At 41.6% G+C, this 6,980-nt stretch overlaps 1 protein-coding gene across 1 annotated transcript in view; it reads left to right on the forward strand.

The window, feature by feature from the left end:
• Window positions 1-6,980, forward strand: part of CCDC67 (coiled-coil domain containing 67) — a 140,206-nt gene that overhangs the window by 54,630 nt on the left and 78,596 nt on the right. The gene's annotated exons all lie outside the window — the stretch shown is intronic.

The following is a 6,980-nucleotide window of genomic DNA, read 5'->3' on the forward strand; positions in this document are numbered from 1 at the left end:
TCAAAAGCATCAATTCTTCGGCGCTCAGCCTTCTTCACAGTCCAACTCTCACATCCATACATGACCACTGGAAAAACCATAGCCTTGACTAGACGAACCTTTGTTGGCAAAGTAATGTCTCTGCTTTTGAATATGCTATCTAGGTTGGACATAACTTTCCTTCCAAGGAGTAAGCGTCTTTTAATTTCATGGCTGCAGTCACCATCTGCAGTGATTTTGGAGCCCTGAAAAATAAAGTCTGACACTGTTTCCACTGTTTCCCCATCTATTTCCCATGAAGTGATGGGACCGGATGCCATGATCTTCATTTTCTGAATGTTGAGCTTTATGGATATGGCCAATGGTTTTTCCAAGGATTAATTTTTTTAACTCAAACATCTTTCTTTTTTTATTTTTGTCTCTCTCCTGGAACCACTAAGGTTATGTAGCATTCGTTAAAATTGTTCATCACCAACTTCTTGCCTAAGTGTGTGCTTGATATTCGTGGCTGTCCCAGTCACTTGAGATGTTCCATGGTTTTCTCTCTCAGTCTCCATCAGATCTCCCGCCTGCAAATGTTTGGCCTCTTTCTACCGATTCCTCCGTGTCAGCCCATTTCTGAGTCCCACTCTCTTCCCCCTCAGGTGGAGATCAGGCTCCTGGTCACCGCCTGAGCACTTCTCTAAGATACTCCGCCTCAGGCTCTTCTTCCAGGGCCATTTCTCAGTGTTTGGTCGACTGCCTCCCTCCTCCTGCCGCACTGTCTGTGAGATGACACGTGGGCCTCATCCTAGCCCTTCTTTCTCCACATCCATCTTCTATGTCCCCCGTCCCCAGGCTGGCAAGGTGTCGAACACAGACTCCCAGCTTCTCCTGCCCTGCGGCATTTCTCAGAGATGCTCCCCACCCCAAAATCCGGCTCCATTGGAGGAGGGGGTGTTATTCTAATGCACAGGAGAAAGCAGATGTAAACAAGCAAGCCCAGCTAAACCACAAATACTAAATGCTGAGGAACTCATACAGTTTCTAGAAACAGAAAAGACATTGATGCTGTTTTCTCTGGCTTCTCTAGAAGGTAAATGAGACAAGCACCTCCTCTTCTGCTCTAGAGCTCGTCTGGTGTTCAGCTCACTGTCAGCCTCACAGTGCTGGCGGAGCTGGGTTTGCGGTTCAGGCAGTTCTCACGGGCTTCCCTTCACCCGGGGCCTGCTTCCCCTTTGTCTCCCGGGATAGGAGCCACCGGTCACGCCTCTGGCTCTACATTAAAGGCAACTTATATTTACGTCTTTGTAGCTGTCTTTGTCAGAGAAGGCAATGGCACCCCACTCCAGTACTCTTGCCCGGAAAATCCCGTGGATGGAGGAGCCTGGTGGGCTACAGCTCATGGGGTTGCTAAGAGTCTGACACGACTGAACAACTTCACTTTCACTTTTCACTTTCATGCACTGGAGAAGGAAATGGCAACCCACTCCAGTGTTCTTTCCTGGAGAATCCCAGGGACACGGGAGCCTGACAGGCTGCCGTCTATGGGGTCGCACAGAGTCGGACACAACTGAAGGGACTCAGCAACAGCAGCAGCAGCTGCTTTTGTACTGGTTGGATCCTGCACCAGGGTCACAGTCAATAAATGAAATTGGTTTTCTGGGTATTACCTGAATATTCTCCCCTTGTTCTCAGACTGAGGACTTCTCTTTGCCCCTTCTTGAGGTCTTTTTGGCTCTGGTCCCTAGGAATCTGTTTTCTGCTCCGACCTATTTTGTTCTGTTTTCATTGGTTTGCCTGAAACATATTTCTTCTGTAGCTCTAGTTATGAAGCTTGGTTCTACTTTTTAGTGAGATCCTGATTCTTCAAGAACATTAATTCCTTTTAATCTCTCCAAAAAGAGTTCTGTTTGGATTTATTACAGCCCAAGAACATTGTCTTTTATAGACAGAGATTCAGCTTTTGGTTCTTGGCTCACATGTGGAATAGAAATCTCTATTCCTGCCCAGTGTTCTAGGAAGAGGTTCTGTTCCCCTTTCATGGCAGCGTGACTGACTTTCTCTATAATGCTTTCCTTCATCAACCCCACTTTTCTCCTTCTCAGAACTTCATCTTTTATACTTTTCCAAGAAGTACACTGGAGAATCTTGTTAAAAGAAAGAAGGCTGCAAATGGAGGAAGTGTGTGCATTGAGAAGCATTAATAAATTAACATTCCCGGTCCAGATCACAACCCCTGCTCTCTCTGCGTGAGCACCGTAAGCCTGTGCTGCTCACCCTGTCACACTCGGGCTCCTGTGCACAAGTGAGAAAGTGTAGCCTGAGAGTGAATGCATTGCTGGAAGGTAGAGGACGTCACCTCCTGATGGCCAACGCCATGGTATCCATCCTTTAGCACGATTGTCATATTGATTGACCCTTCTAATGCATGATATGACTCATCCCTCACCCACGATTTTTACAGACTTGCAGGGTGGGAGTGGGGAGCTTACCTGTACTCCTGAGAAGGCTCTGTAGGTTGTCTGGGCTAAGGAAGGTCCATGTTAGCAGGAATAGAGACACAGATGTAGAGAACAAACTCCTGGACCCTGCAGGGGAAAGGGAGGGTGGGATAAACTGGGAGAGGAATGTTGCCGTATATACAGTACCATGTGTAAGATAAACAGCTGGTGGGAAGCTGCTGTGTAGCTCACGGAGCTCAGCTTGGTGCTGTGATGATCTGGACGGATGGGATGGGTGTGGTGGGGAGAGAGGCTCAAGAGGGAGGGGCTCCAGTATACATATAGCTGGTTCACATTGTTATACAGCAGAAACTAACAGCCTTGTAAAGCAATTATATTCCAATAATAAAATTTCTTAAAAAATGAAAGTTCATGTCACCCACTTTGACTTTTCCTTATAAATATTTATTAATGTACTTAATTTATTAACATTCCTAAATATATACCAACAGAATAAAAACCCAACTACTCATAGAAGTCAAAATAATTATAAAATATTTTGATTGATACTTATACTAAAGTTTATAAATATAACTATCTTAATTTCCTAACTGTTCTGAAAGAAAGGTGTTAGTTGCTCAGTCCTGTTTGCCTCTTTGAGATCCGTGGACTGTAGCCCGCCAGGCTCCTCTGTCCATGGGATTCTCCAGGCAAGAATACTGGAATGGGTTGCCATTCCCTTCTCCAGGGGATCTTCCTGACCCTGGAATCGAACCCAGGTCTCCTGCATTGCAGGAAGATTCTTAACCATCTCAGCCATGAGCCACCAGGGAAGCTGATGTTCCTTTAAATCAGTGATTCTCTACTGAGGTGATTTTGCTTCCCCAGTGACACTTGGCAATACTTGTCATATGTTAGTGCTCCACAATACAGTCTTTGGTTATCACTACAGGGAAGAGGGGTGTTATTGGCATTTAGTGGGTAGAGGTTTGGGTTGCTGCTAAACATCTAAAACAATCTCACAATGTACGAGACAAACCCCACAACAAAGAATTATACAGACCAAATTGTAAATTTTGCTGAGGCTGAGAAACCTTGCTTTAAATTTTGAAATGTTATTTTTCTCATAGACTTCACCAGTAATTCTCTAAGTGTACTTGTGATGTTTTCCAGAGTTAATGATAAATTTTGCTGTGACTGGGTTTTATTTATTTATAATCCACCAATTTCTATGAGAAAGTTTCCCAAAATTAGTTTTACAGATTTTTGTTCATGTAAAAACTAATTTATTTATCCTTGGATCTAAGAGCATTAGTAAATTTAAACATCTCCATTTTATACTTTACAAGGGATTGACTTGTTTAAAAAAAGCAATTCAAATTATTCTGGATTAAGTTTCACACACCAAAAAGTGTTATAGTTCTAATGAAAAGACTTTTGAGAAATAATTTGCTTCAAAACCTTCAAGATGTCTAAAAATTTTATAACTAAACAGATGGGCCTTAAACTTGTTTTACAAAAATTATGTTTTACCAAATGGGAATAATTAGAGGTGAATGATCACTATAACCAGTGCGTGTTTTTAGAAACAAGTTTCTCGTCTCTTTTTGAGAAACTGTCATGTGTTAGTGCTCCGCATCTTGCACATACATTTAAAAAGACAACCGTTTCAGCCCGCAGTACTGTCACTTACTGTATATAAAATTCTCTTTCGTTTACAACGCACTTTAATGCCAGCTGCATCTGAATTTCCACAGAATCACATCTTCTCACTTGTCTTTCTACAACCTTGAAATGTGTCAGCAGACACATCTATTCCATTACATGTATTTATTTTCTGTGCTGCACTACACTCACATTTTGAAAGTATGCAATATTTCCCATTGGTAGTCAATGACAGAAATAAATTGTTCTGTATTTTTTCTAATATCTATGCCAAAAAATATGACCTTTCTTTGCTTGTTAATGTGTCATTAAGCTATTAGAGCCGCACAGTCCTATAGAAATATAATACACAAATGTAACTTAAACTTTACTAGGAGAAGGCAATGGCACCCAACTCCAGTACTCCTGCCTGGAAAATCCCACGGACGGAGGAGCCTGGTGGGCTACAGTCCATGGGGTCGCTAGGAGTCAGACACGACTAAGCGACTTCACTTTCACTTTTCACTTTCATGCATTGGAGAAGGAAATGGCAACCCACTCCAGTACTCTTGCCTGGAAAATCTTATGGACGGAGGAGCCTGGTGGGCTGCAGTCCATGGGGTCGCTAAGAGCCAGACACGACTGAGCAACTTCACTTTGACTTTTCACTTTCATGCATTGGAGAAGGAAATGGCAACCCATTCCAGTGTTCTTGCCTGGAGAATCCCATGGACAGGGGAGCCCTGATGGGGTGCCATGTATGGGGTCGCACAGAGTTGGGCATGACTGAAGCGACTTAGCAGCAGCAGTAGCCACATTAAAAAACGTCATAAGAAATGGGTAAAATTAATATATAATAGTAATAAATTTTATTCAGCACAACACATATCCAAAGTGTTATCATTTCAACATAAAATCAATGTCAAAAAATTATTAATGAGATATTTTACATTTCTTTTCATAATTAGCCTTCAAAATCCAGTGTATATGTTACACTTGCAGCACATCTCAATTTGGATATTAAGTATCACCGGGAATACCTGATCTGTATTTAGATTTTATAAAATTTACAGTTAAAATTTTAGACTTGCATACACACACAAGTTGTTCCAAGTAAACTTGACAGTGTTCCAATAACTGAATCAAGTACCAAAGAATCATTTTCCTGAATATTTGCATCCACATTGGCAAATAATTGATTTGACTTTTTATACAAAAGCATGCTAATTTTAAAACTACATCTAAGTTAAATCCCCAATTCTTGTGTCAACCCAGTACTATTGACTTTGAATTCAAAGGGATATTACGTAAGTCAAAAAAGCAACTCAATTTATCAATAGCAATAAAGCTTCTTTTCTTATACTCTATAGTAAATTTACATAAGGCTGTCAATTAAAAACTTTCACATATTCCTACATGTTAGAAAAACGTGTTGAATCATTATTTACTGTAAGTTTCAGGTTTAACTTCTCTTTTCTGTGTCTCTGGATCACAAATAAGCCTTTTATCCCTTAATGATATCTCCAAATGTGACGCTTTTAGGTATTATTGTCTAATGACAGTACATAAATGACTCATTATTATCAGATTTTATAGAATTTTTGTCAGTTGTCACCCATGGTGATACTACATTTTGCTGGTCTGGAGTTAGAGCCCTCTTGTGACCCCTCTTCCCCAAGGAAGGCAGGCCCACTCCTCTACATGCAGTTTCACGTTCGATTGCTCCCTGGTGGCAAATTTGCAATGCAGGGAGCCCAGAGAATACCTTCTTAAATTGGGTAAAGTAATGCATGACATCCACATAAAGTTTATTTCAGTTCAGTTCAGTTCAGTTCAGTCAGTCAGTCGTGTCCGACTCTTTGTGACCCCATGGACTGCAGGACACCAGGCCTCCCTGTCCATCACCAACTCCCGGAGTCCACCCAAACCCATGTCCATTGAGTCAGTGATGCCATCCAACCATCTCATCCTCTGTCGTCCCCTTATCCTTCTGCCCTCAATCTTTCCCAACATCAGGGTCTTTTCAAATGAGTCAGTTCTTCGCATCAGGTGGCCAAAGTACTGGAGATTTAGCATCAACATCAGTCCTTACAATGAACACCCAGGACTGATCTCCTTTAAGATGGACTGGTTGGATCTCCGTGCAGTCTCAAGGGACTCTCAAGAGTCTTCTCCAACACCACAGTTCAAAAGCACCAATTTTTCGGCACTCAGCTTTCTTTATAGTCCAGCTCTCACATCCATACATGACCACTGGAAAAACCATAGCCTTAACTAGATGGACCTTTGTTGGCAAAGTAATGTCTCTGCTTTTTAATATGCTCTCTAGGTTGGTCATAACTTTCCTTCCAAGGAGTAAATGTCTTTATTAGCAGTGCCCTAAGAGCAGCCCTGCCCTCATCTTTACCAATAAGCTGCAGGTTTGTTTTAATTATTTTTCATGAAAAAATTATTTTTGAGTCTTAAATGTTCTACCTAGACTAGTAGACAAAAGATTTGAATTTTTCCATTGCAGAATCTGCCACTTATGAGCTGTGTAACTTTGGGCCAACCCTGGCCCTCAATTTGCTCATCTGTAAAAATGGAAATTTTTACAATTGTTGACCATTACCAGATGGTCAACACTGAAATCAGATTGATTATATTCTTTGCAGCCAAAGATGGAGAAGCTCTATACAGTCAGCAAAAAGAAGACTGGGAGCAGACTGGCTCAGATCATGAACTTACTGCCAAATTCAGACTTAAATTGAAGAAAGTAAGGAAACCCACTAGAGCATTCAGGTATGACCTGAATCAAATCCCTTATGATTATACAGTGGAAGTGAGAAGTAGATTTAAGGGATTAGATATGATAGAGTGCCTGATGAACTATGGACGGAGGTTCGTGACATTGTACAGGAGACAGGGATCAAGACCATCCCCATGGAAAAGATG

The sequence above is a fragment of the Bison bison genome, unplaced genomic scaffold (assembly GCF_000754665.1).
Source record: "Bison bison bison isolate TAMUID 2011002044 unplaced genomic scaffold, Bison_UMD1.0 scf7180017864356, whole genome shotgun sequence".
Lineage (NCBI taxonomy): Eukaryota > Metazoa > Chordata > Mammalia > Artiodactyla > Bovidae > Bison > Bison bison.